This window comes from Spinacia oleracea, chromosome 2, assembly GCF_020520425.1.
Source record: "Spinacia oleracea cultivar Varoflay chromosome 2, BTI_SOV_V1, whole genome shotgun sequence".
In the NCBI taxonomy this organism is placed as follows: domain Eukaryota; kingdom Viridiplantae; phylum Streptophyta; class Magnoliopsida; order Caryophyllales; family Amaranthaceae; genus Spinacia; species Spinacia oleracea.
This window is the reverse complement of record NC_079488.1, coordinates 56,819,734-56,835,108: the sequence shown is the minus strand read 5'-3', so window position 1 is coordinate 56,835,108 and position 15,375 is coordinate 56,819,734. Positions and strand designations below refer to the sequence as shown.

General features: G+C 36.4%; 1 long non-coding RNA gene across 5 annotated transcripts; it reads left to right on the top strand.

The window, feature by feature from the left end:
* The first annotated feature begins 10,217 nt into the window (after window positions 1-10,217).
* Window positions 10,218-14,934, top strand: LOC110790718 (uncharacterized). Of its 5 annotated transcripts, XR_008927843.1 has the most exons (8): window positions 10,218-10,416; window positions 10,793-10,846; window positions 11,505-11,670; window positions 12,098-12,219; window positions 12,304-12,442; window positions 12,621-12,701; window positions 13,263-13,338; window positions 14,185-14,934. It is a non-coding gene; the product is annotated as an uncharacterized lncRNA (long non-coding RNA). The 5 variants fall into 5 exon arrangements; XR_002533900.2 differs by lacking the exon at window positions 13,263-13,338; XR_002533905.2 differs by lacking the exon at window positions 13,263-13,338 and having other exon boundaries at window positions 10,223-10,416; window positions 12,551-12,701.
* The last annotated feature ends 441 nt before the right edge of the window (window positions 14,935-15,375 follow it).

Sequence of the window (15,375 nt, the reverse complement as noted above, 5' to 3'; positions counted from 1 at the left end):
TGAGTGACTTTAAGAAAGTAATGGATCATTTTGCTCTTTTGTTCTAAATTTGCATCTAATATTTTTTTTTTCTATGTATAGACTATCAAATTCGAGGTTGTTAATCTTGATGGTGAAGATCATGATGATGTTATTATTGACGAGAAGGTTGACTCTAATGCCAAAGGGAAGGTAATAAATATCATTTCTGGAAATTAAAGCTTGTAACTTATCCTATCAACCACTGACTTTTGTTTGTCTACTTTCTCTTGTTGTCTATGATAAGTTTCCTGGTGTTAAGGTAGCATTTAGGCTAATGACTATTCATCGCTTTACTTCTCCTTACATGATGCAGAAACCTATGCTTCATTTTCTTGTTGGGGATAAGGTGATGGCTAATGATGGAGCTCCTTTTGTATTTGAAAAATATTTGACGAAAGGGGTTCAAGTTCTCATGTATCTTTCATTAATGATGACTTTGATTTTGGAGGGATGGATGTTGGTGAGACTTTCTATGATAATGTGCTATGCTATAAGCTCATTTTGATTGCATGATTCCATCTGGAGTAGTAGAAGCGGCAGTTCCCTGGTGGCCGTCTAGGACAGGAAGTGAGAAACAATATGTTATTTAAAACAACTCTTCCGTATTTGGCATGCAAACTCGCAAAGTAACTCCATTGTTGGTGTTTCTGACTTGGATCAGTTTCAGTCACGGGGTTCCCGTAAATCTTTACCATTTAAAAAGTCCGTTGCAGCGATTAACTCTTCTATATTCGGCAAACAAACAAGCTCTACTGCTGGCACCTTGAAAAATTCTGTTGCAGCGGACAACTCTTCTGTATTCAGCAAACAATCTAACTCTACTGTTGGTACCTTTAAAAAGTCCGTTGCAGCAAACAACTCTTCTGTTCATAGAAATCAAAGTAGCTACACTGTTAGCGCTTCTGGTGTGGATAGATTTCCACCATGGCTTTCCCATAAACCTTTACCTCCCAAAATAGTTGTTTCAGTGGATGCCTCATCTGACTTGGCACACAAAGTAACGCTATGTAAGTTAGTTGAATCTATAAATCCTCCGCTCTCTTTCTGATGTCAACTAGAAAAATTCGTTTACAATTGATGTCAACTATTGAAATTAGTATGAGATTATGGTTGTTTATGTGTATGATCTAATTTGAGATTAGGGATGTAGGTCATCTACTCTGTATAAGTTATAGTTAAATTAGTAATGATTTGGGTCTCTTTTTTATGGATGGTTAAATTAGCAATGATTTGGGCCTCTCTTTTATGAATTATAGTTCTGATTCATGATGTAAGGATGAGCTAATTGGCAAGTGGGTCATCACTTATCAACTTGTGTATTTTGATGAGTTTTTTCAGGCATCCTTCTACTCCTATTTTGAGTTCGTGTCCCCATTTCCTTAATTTAAGATTTTGCCTTTTTCATTTAGCGATAATCAAAAGGATAATGCCCAAAACAGTTTCATTTACTCTTCTCTCTCTCCTCTTGTTACGGTTCTTCTCATCTTGTCTAGCAATGTGATTGCTGCTTTGAATTAAAACAACAAAAAAGCCGAACTAAGTTGCTTTATTTACTTTGTTGTTTTCGTTCGTCTCATCACAGTTTATCCTATTTTATTTACGTCGGGCGATACTCAAGTGTAATTCGAAATTCCATTGCATTAAATTATATAGTTCTCTCCCTTTCGATATTTACATGTAAATATTTTGAGGACATCATAAAATAATATCGTGTTTTTTTTAAAATATTTCAGAAAATCACTGAGAGCATGGTGGTAAAATAATGTAAATCTGGAAATGACCCATGATATCTTTTTTCTATTTCATAAGGGTTTTTTTAGCCATTGCAATCATAGCAATTTAACAAATTATAATTTGTAAGTTATATCCGTTTTAATTTTATAAAAAAATGTTGCTACCTTGGGGGACGGCGCGCGTTAGCGCGTCGGCCAACAACTAGTATTAAAAAACATAAATAAGTTAAAAAGAACACAAAATAATTTAAAAAAGAACAACAACTTTTTTACAAAACAGAAGAAAAAAGAACAAAACACATGGAAAAGAACAACATTTTCTTTTTCCTTATCAAACAAAAGAACAGAATGAAAGGGACGAAAAGAACAACAAATCTATGTTATTTTATTAGTTGTATTTGTTCTTTTCAAACCACTTAGTGTTCTAATTAAAAAGACGAAAACGACGATATTTTGATGCACTTAAAACTAGATCTATATTTTTATTTAAATGTATTTTTGTTCTTATCCCACGCATCAGAACTATGTTCTTTTATTAAGTGTTATTTGTTCTATTCAAACGATTTTATGTTCTAATTAAAAAGACGAATCGAAGATTTTTTGATGCACTTAAAACTAAATCTATATTTTTTTTAAAAGTATTTTTTGTTCTTTTACCACAAATCGGACTATGTTCTTTTTTAAGTGTTATTTGTTCTTTTCAAACCATTATATGTTCTTTTTTAACAATCTATGTACGTTGATATAAAAGAACAAACTATGTTGATTTAAAAGAACAAACTATGTTGATGACACAGTAAAAGTAAAGTTGTGAAAAGAACATAACAACTTGAAAAAGAACATTAGAGGAAAGAACAAGGAAACGTACCTTAATCACTTGATCAACATGTATCAGGAACATCAATATCTTTTAATAAATCTTAAAAAACTGATCTCAATCCTCGGAAAATATCACGCTCTCCAGAGATTCTCTTGCTTCGAAAACTAACCAAATTGAACTAGTGTTTTTTCTTAATTCACTCATTTTCAACAAACAAGAAACATTCAGAAGGAATTTTAGAGAGAGAATAAGGAGAAAATGTTTTTTTTACTCTATCACTCACCATCTAACTCTTTCTCTTTCAAAAAATCTCTCTTATGTTGAGAGAATATAAATCATCTTCTCTTTCTCTCTCTAAAATGTATTTATAAAATGACTAATGGTTATGACTCATAAGTACAATTATTATATATATAGTTGCTGAAAAATAGAAAATGAACAAATAGGAAGTAGAATCAAATAATTGAAGAACAAAGAAGGAGAAAGGAAAAATTGTTAAAGAGTGCATAATGAGAACTGTGCACGTGTTTTTATTTTGTTATTTTAACAGAGTATTATAAAAAGAACAAATGAAAAGACTAAAAGAACAAATATAGAGACAAAAAGGAACAAGTCAAGTACTTTGTCCCACAATAACATATGATTCGGAATCATCATTTTCATCATTCTATTATGAATTATCAAGCACATTATTCTTAATATCTGAAAAAAATAATAGGTTAACATGTATAAAAACAAGAAAAAGAACGCAATCAAAGAAACAAAGGATAAATAAAAAGTAACAAGAAAAATAACACAATAAAATAAAAAGAACAAGTTATGAAACGCAAATAAAATTGAAAATAATAAAAAAGAAGAACACAGTAAAATAAAAGAACAAATTATGAAACGCAAATGGTCTATTTTTCTACTATAATGAAACTGTTCTTTTAATACGAGCATAATGAAACTGTTCTTTTAATACGAACATATGTTCCTTTAATAGGTAAAAATGTTCTTTTATGGGGAAAAAATCGTAATTACGTAATCAAAATCTTCAAAATCAACGATTTCAACAAAATCAGCGTGTTATTACATAATTTGATTCATTAAAATCATCAAATTCATCAAAACACGATTATTACACAATCAAAATCATCAACATAGTCAAAATCATCAAAAACACAATTATTACAAAATCAAAATCATCAAAACTGTTAGGTTATGATACATATGACAATTCATAAATCATGCGGAAAAACCATAAAGCCAGGAAAACATATTATTTACACATAATCATTTAGCATAGTTTAGATGCATACTCTTTGTTGCGTGCCTTCCCTAGCTGCGCCCGAACCGAACAAGAACAAGTCTTTAGGACTCCAAGTGTCGTCCCTCCGTAGATAGTCCACAGCACGTCCGGATCCGCCTTAAGATTGACCAACTAGAATCGCCCTTAAGGTACTATTATTTTCGGCACTTTATAGGCAAATGTGTGACTGAATTTTTCTCTCAAAAACTCACTTTGAATACTTTGAAAACTTGTTATAAATTGTGAGCCCTAGCCTCATATTTATAGGGGTATGGAAAGGGAATCGAAATCCTACTCAGATACAAATTAATTAAACCTAGAATCCTACAAGAACTCTAATTTAATTAATTTATCAAATAGAATTAGGAATTTAATCATTAACCGAACTCTGCATGTTTTAGGAAACGTGCACGAACACAAACACTTGCACACACACGCACGGCAGCCACGATGGGCCCCCATGCGTGCGCGCGAGCAGCAGCCCACGCAGCGCCCGCGCGCGCTGCGCGCTGCGCGTGCTGTGCGCGCTGTGCGCGCTGCGCAGCCTGCTGGGCCTGGCCTTGCGCTGGGCCTGGCGAGGCTGTTTGTGCGGCGCGCTTGGCTTGCTGGGCGATGGCCTGGCTTCGTGCTGGGCCTCGTCCGGCAGGCCTCGTCCGATGCTTATTCGTACGATGCGCTTCCGATTAAATTTTCCGATTCCGGAATTCATTTCCGATACGAACAATATTTAATATTTCCGATTCCGGAATTAATTTCCGTTTCGAACAAATATTTAATATTTCCGTTTCCGGATTTATTTTCCGATTCCGGTAATATTTCCGATTCTGACAATATTTCCGTTTCCGGCAATATTTCCGATTCTGGCAATATTTCCATTTCCGATAATATTTTCCGATACGTACCATGTTTCCGTTTCCGGCAACATCTACGACTTGGATAATATTTATATTTCCGATACGATCCATATTTCCGTTTCCGGCAATATCATCGTTTCCGGAGTATTCATTTCTTGCCTGTGACGATCTTAGCTCCCACTGAAACCAAGATCCGTCGGTTCCGAATATTCATAGATGGAGTATTTAATGCCATTAAATACTTGATCCGTTTACGTACTATTTGTGTGACCCTACGGGTTCAGTCAAGAGTAAGCTGTGGATTAATATCATTAATTCCACTTGAACTGAAGCGGCCTCTAGCTAGGCATTCAGCTCACTTGATCTCACTGAATTATTAACTTGTTAATTAATACTGAACCGCATTTATTAGACTTATCATAGAATGCATACTTGGACCAAGGGCATTATTTCCTTCAGTCTCCCACTTGTCCTTAGGGACAAGTGTGCATTTCCTAATTCCTTTGTCGCTCGATGCTTGCTCTTGAACATAAGGTAAGAGTTGTCATCCTTATTACGTCCAGAGGTGTTCCTCGGTTTCAGAGTTCAACTGATCAAATAAACAGATAATCATAGCCTATGATTCATCCGAGCATGGCCATGCATTTCACAGTTTCTAGCTCTCCGAGTGGCCTTGTACAACTTTTAAGCATCTCATCCCGATTTATGGGAGGACAATCCCAATCTTGCGATCTTGAGATTAGACTTCGTTTGATAGGTGATTACCTGAGCGTTGCCTTTATAGCCTCCTTTTACGGTGCGACGGTTGGTCAACGTCAAAGCAACCAGTTCTCAAACAAGTAATCTCAAATCACTCAGGTATTGAGGATTTAGTGTCTAATAATTTAATGAAATTTACTTATGACAGACTTTCATCTCTTACAGTAAAGTTTCATAGGTCTTGTCCGATACTAGTCTTCCCAAAGTAAGTATCTATGCAAATGATTATGACATTGCCATGTCCACATAGTTCAAGAAACAGAACTACTAGTCATCTTGCATTCTAATCGTCTAACGTTTTCTATGCGTCCAATTTTATAGAAAACTCCGACTAGGGACCATTTTCAACCTTTGACATTCAAGTTCACTTGATAGACATTTCTTAGTCACAGGACTGGTCCTGACAGTCTATCTTGAATATATCGTCAAATTGAAGGGACTCATCATTTAATAAACCATAAATTAAATGGAAAAATGAATTCATCTCATTTATTGTGAATGATTAACCAATAATGTTTTACAAAGATTTAAACTCTAAAACTTTAAAACATTAAACAGAGACATCAAAGCCATTCTCCAATATGCTTGATTCCCATTGCTGCAGTGTGCGAGTTGTGCTTCGCCTGCGGCAGAGGTTTAGTTAATGGATCTGATATGTTGTCATCAGTTCCAATTTTGCTTATCTCGACTTCTTTTCTTTCAACGAACTCTCGTAGAAGGTGAAATCTACGAAGTACATGCTTGACTCTCTGGTGGTGTCTAGGCTCTTTTGCCTGTGCAATAGCTCCGTTATTATCACAATACAGGGCTATTGGTCCTTTAATGGAGGGGACTACACCAAGTTCTCCTATGAACTTCCTTAGCCATATAGCTTCCTTTGCTGCTTCATGTGCAGCAATGTACTCCGCTTCAGTTGTAGAATCCGCAATGGTGCTTTGCTTAGCACTTTTCCAGCTTACTGCTCCTCCGTTGAGGCAGAAGACAAACCCAGACTGTGATCTAAAATCATCTTTGTCGGTTTGGAAACTTGCGTCCGTATAGCCTTTAACAATTAATTCATCATCTCCACCATAGACCAGGAAGTCATCTTTGTGCCTTTTCAGGTACTTCAGAATATTCTTGGCAGCAGTCCAATGCGCCTCTCCTGGGTCTGACTGGTATCTGCTCGTAGCACTGAGTGCGTACGCAACATCCGGGCGTGTACATATCATAGCATACATTATTGAACCAATCAATGATGCATATGGAATCCCATTCATTCGTCTACGCTCATCAAGTGTTTTTGGGCACTGAGTCTTGCTTAGAGTCATTCCATGAGACATGGGTAGGTAGCCTCGCTTGGAGTCCGCCATCTTGAACCTATCAAGCACCTTATTGATATAAGTGCTTTGACTAAGTCCAATCATCTTTTTAGATCTATCTCTGTAAATCTTGATGCCCAATATGTACTGTGCTTCTCCTAGATCCTTCATCGAAAAACATTTCCCAAGCCAAATCTTGACAGAGTTCAACATAGGAATGTCATTTCCGATAAGCAATATGTCGTTGACATATAATACTAGGAAAGCAATTTTTCTCCCACTGACCTTCTTGTATACACAAGATTCGTCCGCGTTCTTGATGAAACCAAAGTCACTGACTGCTTCATCAAAACGTATATTCCAGCTCCTGGATGCCTGCTTCAATCCGTAGATTGACTTCTTTAGCTTGCATACCTTTTTAGCATTCTTTGGATCCTCAAAACCTTCAGGCTGTGTCATAAACACAGTTTCTGTTAAAACGCCGTTTAAGAAAGCAGTTTTGACATCCATCTGCCATATTTCGTAATCGTAATATGCAGCGATTGCTAACATTATCCGAATAGACTTTAGCATTGCAACTGGTGAAAAGGTTTCATCGTAATCCACACCGTGGACTTGCCTGTAACCTTTTGCGACCAATCTAGCTTTGAAAACTTCAAGTTTCCCATCCTTGTCCTTTTTCAGTTTGAAAACCCATTTGCTTCCAATGGCTTGGTAGCCATCTGGCAAATCGACCAAATCCCATACTTGGTTTTCAGACATGGAGTCTAATTCAGATTGCATGGCTTCTTGCCACTGCTTGGAGCTAGGGCTCGTCATAGCTTGCTTGTAAGTCGCAGGTTCATCACTTTCAAGTAATAGAACGTCATAGCTCTCGTTCGTCAAAATACCTAAGTATCTTTCCGGTTGAGATCTATATCTTTGCGATCTACGCGGGGTAACATTTCTAGATTGACCATGATTCTCACCAGATTCTTCTAAAGATCTCTGAGTTTCATCCTGAATGTCATCTTGAGCATTCTCTAGAGTTTGTTGTTCGACTCGAATTTCTTCGAGGTCTACTTTTCTCCCACTTGTCATTTTGGAAATGTGATCCTTCTCCAAAAAGACACCATCTCGAGCAACAAACACTTTGTTCTCAGATGTATTGTAGAAGTAATACCCCTTTGTTTCCTTTGGATAGCCCACAAGGATACATTTGTCAGATTTTGGATGAAGTTTGTCTGAAATTAATCGTTTGACGTATACTTCACATCCCCAAATCTTAAGAAAAGACACATTTGGAGGCTTTCCAAACCATAATTCGTATGGAGTCTTTTCGACAGCTTTAGACGGAGCTCTATTTATAGTGAGTGCAGCTGTATTTAGTGCATGTCCCCAAAATTCTAATGGAAGTTCGGCCTGACCCATCATTGACCTGACCATGTCTAGCAAGGTTCTGTTCCTCCGTTCCGACACACCGTTCCATTGTGGTGTTCCAGGAGGAGTCAATTCTGATAGAATTCCACATTCTTTCAGATGGTCATCAAATTCATAGCTCAGATATTCACCGCCTCTATCAGACCGCAGTGCCTTAATCTTCTTGCCTAATTGATTCTCTACTTCACTCTGAAATTCCTTGAATTTGTCAAAGGATTCAGACTTATGCTTCATTAGGTAGACATAACCATACCTACTGAAGTCATCAGTGAAAGTGATAAAGTAGCTGAAACCACCTCTAGCATTTGTACTCATTGGTCCACATACATCTGTATGGATTAAACCCAATAGTTCATTTTCTCTTTCTCCAACTTTAGAGAAAGGTTGCTTTGTCATTTTGCCAAGTAAACATGATTCGCATTTACCATAATCCTCTAAGTCAAATGGTTCTAGAATTCCTTCTCTTTGAAGTCTTTCTAAGCGTTTCAAGTTTATATGGCCTAATCGACAATGCCACAGATAGGTGAGATCTGAATCATCCTTTTTGGCCTTTTTGGTATTTATGTTATATACTTGTTTGTCGTGATCTAATAAATAAAGTCCATTGACTAATCTAGCAGATCCATAAAACATCTCTTTAAAATAAAACGAACAACTATTGTCTTTTATTAAAAAGGAAAATCCCTTAGCATCTAAGCAAGAAACTGAAATGATGTTTTTAGTAAGACTTGGAACATGGAAACATTCTTCCAGTTCCAAAACTAGCCCGGAGGGCAACGACAAATAGTAAGTTCCTACAGCTAATGCAGCAATCCGTGCTCCATTTCCCACTCGTAGGTCGACTTCACCCTTGCTTAACTTTCTACTTCTTCTTAGTCCCTGTGGATTGGAACATAAGTGTGAGCCACAACCTGTATCTAATACCCAAGAAGTTGAATTAGCAAGTATACAGTATATAACGAAAATACCTGAAGATGGAACGACTGTTCCGTTCTTCTGATCTTCCTTTAGCTTTGGACATTCTCTTTTGTAATGGCCTATTCCATCACAATAAAGACAGCTTGATGTGGACTTGTCCTGCTTTGATTTAGCATTGCCCTTGGACTTTCCACCTTTCTTGAATGGTCTCTTTCTAGCCTTGAGTAAATCTTTGGCTTCACAGTCCAGTACTATTTCAGCCTTTCTGACAAGGTGAATAAATTCTGCAACTGTTTCTTCTCTTGGTTCACTTAGGTATAGTTGCTTGAAGCGACCAAACCCACTGTGTAGTGAATTGAGCAAGACAGAGACTGCCATCCTTTCGCTTATTGGTGTTCCTAGTAGACTTAGGCGATCAAAATATGAACACATAAGATCCACATGGAACCTCAGTGGGACGCCTACCCTCTGTTTAGTGCGAAGGAGCTGAACATGTGTTTCTTGGACCTCCATCCTATAACACCTGTTGGGAGAACTAACCTTTAGACCAGACATTGATTCAATCAACTCATGGACGTTCAGGTCCCTGTCCTCCGTACTTCCACGACAGATATCCCTCAGATTCTTGATGAGCGTAAAAGGTTCATAGGCTACAAACCTTTTAGCCCAATCATCAGGGATATTGTTCAGCATGAGACTCATAACCTTTTTGAGATCCGCATCCCAGGCGTAAAATCTCTCAGGGGTCATGTCTCTGGCATAGTAGCTTGGCATGGGATGAGACAGTACATACTCAAGTCGATTGAGTTTGACTATTTCAACTAGCTTAGCTTCCCATTCAAGAAAATTTGCCAGGTTCAGCTTGACCATAAGCTCAGAACCCATGATGACACTACTACAAAATGCATGTTTTTTCGACGCTTAGGGCTCGACGCATGGGGTACAGCGTTAGGCGAATATTATATTATCCGCTCTTCCTCGACGTCGTTCGCTGTCTACTTAAATTCTAGATACTTTTCAGCGTCGAAATGTCACCTGCTTTGCACGTGGCCTCACTAAGCAGGGTCAGTGTTCACATTTTTGGAAAAAAACCCGCCCCACAACTCTTTCTCTCTCTCTTAACCCTCTTCTGCTCTCCTCTCCTCTCCTCTCCTCTCCTCTCATCTCAAATTCTCAACCCTAACTCCTACCACTCTCTCCCTTCTCATCAAGAAATTTTGAGATCTACTCCCACTCTCGAAGATTATCGCTCAATTTTAAGAAATACGACAAATTGAAAACGAAATTCAAAGACTTTGAGGTATTCATTGGCCTCCATTGTTCTGAATTTGTTGGATATTTAGGTTTTTGCCTCTAGTTGAACTTTTTGTTATGGTATGTGAATTGAACTACGCTGTTTACATTTGTTTCGTAATCGCCTATTTTATCTCTGTCTAGTTCTTTGTCAGATTAGTTCTCTGGACTTCATATTCGATTAATGTCGTGTTTTGTTTTGGGTACATTTTAGGTTTTCTACACTTTTCATATCTTTTTGGTCATTATGTTTTACTGATATGAATTTATCTAATTTGTATTTTAGGTTTAGATTGTTGTTTGATTGAATTTAGGGAAATTTATGACTAGTAATTTGATTTGTGTTGATTAATTTGTCTAAGAGGTTATTTTGATTTCTATAGGATCGGCAGACGCGACCACCGCTGCAAAGTTGTTCGTGTGAATTGAGATCCAAGGTATTTTGTTTCTCCCTCTTCTCATGTTAGGTTTAGTGGTTGTTTCGATTATTATCGAGTTTAAATTCTTGTCTTTCATTGTTTTCTAGCAATTTCAAGCTATGTACTCTACAAATTGTGATTTTCTAGTTGTATTGATACCATGGAATATACTGCAGTTCTACCATTTTTGGAATTATGGAAATGTCTATTAGTTTGGTTAATTTTACGTAGGCTTTCAATCTAATCTGGTTCTAGAAGTATAACTTGATATTGTGAACTTCTTGAGTTGCAAATCAGGGTTATTGTTCTTTAATAGTGAGTAAACCAGAGATTGTTGTTTAATTATGAAAATATATCTTATACAGTTATACCATACCAGTTTAGACTATAGAGATATCTACAGGAGTATCTCGATCATTAACCTCCCCGTGTTTCTCGGAAGAGGAGATTGTTTCCTTGTCAACTAGGTCGAGTGTATTGCAATTTGTAGTTGTTCCTTGAAGAAATTGCCTTGAGATATATGAAGTGCATATATATATATATATATATATATATATATATATATATATATATATATATATATATATATATATATATATATATATATATATATATATCAGGTAAAGATAAATCAAGTGCAAACGACTAATGGAGCATAAATTTTCATTTTTCTTAGGTACTTCAACTCTGTTGATGCTCATGAAAGTGAGAAACTTGGTGAAGATCCTAAACGTATCCCGAACAGCCTTATGCCCTTACATACAACATGTTGTTGTCGGCAGACCGCCTGAGCTCAATGTATAAGCATTGACTATCCTACAAGGGATATACAGGGTTATGTAGTATGTTATATATTGTTTCCAAATACTGCTCTCACTGTTAAATCCTTTGATGTGTTATGCCAATTAAAATATAGTTCGCTTGTAATTAAAATAGCTTGTCTTGGTGAATTAACTAAAGGAAATACAGTCCTAGTTTTTTTGTGATATAGAATTAGATCACTTTGTAGTTGTAGTTTGGGTAAAATATTAAATCAATTTCTTGGAGTCTATTTATTGAGCGAGGATTTAACTCGATCTAATTTAGAAACGATAATGCAAACATGTAATCACCTGCTTGAAAAGTAAACTCAACTTCAAATTGTTCTATCAGGTCCTAAATGCTAATTAGGTTAATTTGGGAATTTATATTTTGTTGGGGTTGTAACTACACACTGGGTATATTTAATTGTTAAAGTGTGTTTGATCTGTGTTTTTGTTTATGATATAGGTTGAAAGAAATGATCTTTGATAATTTGCATGCAAGACCTTTCCAGTACACTCCTCTAGGGAGAACCATTGTTGGACCTCTTGAGAATGTCAAGACTATCATTAAAACTCATCTCTATAATGGTATACTCTTACTAACTGATGTTTATAGAGATATAATTTTTGTTCCGTTGTTGCTGATACTTTAGAGGGTGCTGGAAATTTTAGGTCATTGCCGCCTCTGGAATTGTTAAACACGCGGATGTTGTAGCGCTTGTAGAAACTTTTTTTTACAAAGTTTTCAACAGATCCAACCACCGTTGCTCAATTAGTTGTCCAGGAACCAACCTCATTCACTGGTTCGGAGGTGCGTGTATATTTCTTCAGTACTATATTTAGTTGTTTGAAGTAGTATTTGACTTTCTCCTTAACATAGTTTTTATGTATGCATATCTGTGTTTTTATATAAAATCAGGTTAGAATGATTGATGATGATATTGAGTTGGCTCACTTTACTGTTCCCTTTAATGGAACATCATACACAGATTCGATGATTTCGCCTTGATGGGTATGCAGCCAATGTTGAGCTTTCGGACCTAAAAGGCTGGTGGTGGAAAACATATGGGGTGAGTGTTATAGTCCATTGACCTCTTTGTTATCCTGATTAAGATGTACTACAAGTGGGTTTCTCAATCTGATACTCTAATGTAATTGTTGGTCCTTGTGAGGAGAAATTTACTAATCCTCTTTCATTATCCTGAATTTTTCTCTATCTAAGTTCCCTTCTGATTGAACTGCCATATCTTAGACCTGGAAGTTGGATATTTGGTGGAGTAACATGTTATAATATCAAGGTTAGTTCAATAGAGAATTTTAATATGAATGATTATTCCATTAGCAATAATAGCTTGTGAATTCCCTAGCAGATTATTTCACTTAGCCTGCTTCTCCCATAACTTTCACTTTCTGGTGTTTTTTCTATATATTTATGGTCAAATACTAAGATATTTATTGTTTAAGGTCACACATATTTTATATATGTTGATATTACTTTTATGCTTTGCTTTAGTTCAGATGTGGTGTGGCTTTCTCATTTAGGTGTATGTTCCATGTACTTTGTTTCTTTGTAGCTTTGTGTTCAGTAAAAAGCGAAACTTGACTTAGGTTTTTTGTTATGGACGTATCAGGTTCTGGCTGAGAAACTCTATTGTTGGGCACTTAGGCTCATTCTTCTAGATGATTTAAGCTTCTACTTCGAACATGGTTTGACAAGCTCCTTTTCAAGATATGATTGATTGGTTGTCTTAATTGGCATACTTGTGAACAAATTAAATTTGAAGGCAATTTAACGAGTTTCTGTGCATGGACAAAGGGTCACATGTTATTTACAAAATCATGCCTTGATTATGTTGTATAATTTTACTCGCGAAATATAAGGGCATATTTTCTAGATAGTTTGAAATACATGGTAGATGGAGAATGTTTAGATGTTGCTGGTTTATTTTCTCAAATTCTAGGTAAAGTTCATACAGGACATTGTTTGAAAGGGTTTGTATTGGTGCTTGAGAGAAAAAGTGTCTGTGAGAGGATGGTGTTGTCAGGTTGTGGCATGGGTGCAAATATGCAATGATGCACAGATCATTGCTGGAATAGTCTGTGTTACTGCTCTATTATTTGTAACTTGGGTGATGTTCAATTTTTTTTCCTTGGCTAGGCAAGACGCAATACACTATAAGGTCTTTCTGCAATAGAGCTTGATTAATTATAACAGAACAAACCAAAAAGGGAAGTATAGCTATAGACTAGGCAATCAGGTCTAGAGAGTGCCTAGGGGTCTTGTTGCTATGCTAATTACTGCTTATGTTTAATATTCTTGAAATTATTTGTTAGCTGTTTGGTTATAAATTTCATTCAAAGAACTGGAATTGAAATTGTTCGCACTTTCATATGTTTAATTTTTCTACTGATTAGGTCCTTAGATTTCATGATTGTTAACAGAGATTCAAGCTTCTTAGTAAGCAGTGGCTAAAGTGCTAAGGTTTCCTCTCACTTAATTTCCATGCCCGCTAATCTTGGTCAAATCGCATTTTGTATTTTGTTCTTCTCCAGATTGATGAAACTGTCAAGTCATTTCTTCATGGTCAAAGGAAATGCCTCGTGCAGCTACGAAGATGACCAAGTGGTTCAACACCAACAGTTATGGAGAATCTTATCAATTTTGACAATGCATACTACAAAATACTCCTTGAGATAGAATAAACGATGCACTCGCTTTAGCTACAACTGATATCGGAATTTCATTTGGACTGTCAGGTTTTGCACTCGCAATGGATACAGGACACTAATTCTAAAAGTCCAACGACCATCAGAAAGATACCAGAAGCCATTCAGATATATCCTAGAAAGCCTCTAGGACAATTGTCGAAAATGTAATCATATCATTCTCTACTAGTTCTAGAATTAGCCCTTGTTGGCTATGCTGTCATTTGCCAGATGATGCCTGCTAGTAATACTGGCATGCTGCTTCTCCGGGGAACTAAAGAATCCAAGAAGACAATTGTTATGAATAAGGCCTGTTGTGATAAAACTGTTAAGGAAGAAGTCAAGTGTCGTAGTTCAGTTAGCAAAAGAATGATGCAGTCGAGTATTACAGAAAAGTCGAAAGAAGGGTTTAGGCATTAGTTATTTTTGGATTGGTTTTAGGCTTTAGTTATTTTTGTATAGGATTTAAGCTTTAGTTAGTACGGAATAACTACTATTTGTATTTATGATGGTGTTGACAACATTTCTTATTTAGGGATGTTAAAGGTATAATGTTTAAGAAGTTTTATAAAAATTTTGCACGTGCAGTTGCTTTTATCTATTGTATATTACTACTAAATCTTTATTCAACATTAAAATGAAAAAGCTTATGATAATACATATTGCACAATATTTTTTTTAAATCCTACATAAGAATTGTGGACGCTTCCCGCAATATTCCTAAGATCGACGCTAGAACGCGTCACCAAAGCGGCTGGACAACAAAAAGCGTCGGCATTTTCGACGCCTACCAGCGTCTCAAAATTTGAAAGGGACACCAGAAAACCATCACTTCTCGACGCCCGATAGCAGTTGGAGACCACTTAATTTGTCGAGGTTTTCAACGCCTTAAAGCGCCGGTAAATTTCGACTAACATTTTGTCGTCGATTTCTGAAGGTGTCGAGGAGATATTTCTCGACGCCTTCTGATGTCGAAAATATGCCAAAACAGCGTCTCCAAACACCGGAAATTGTAGTAGTGTGATGTTTTGATTGTTG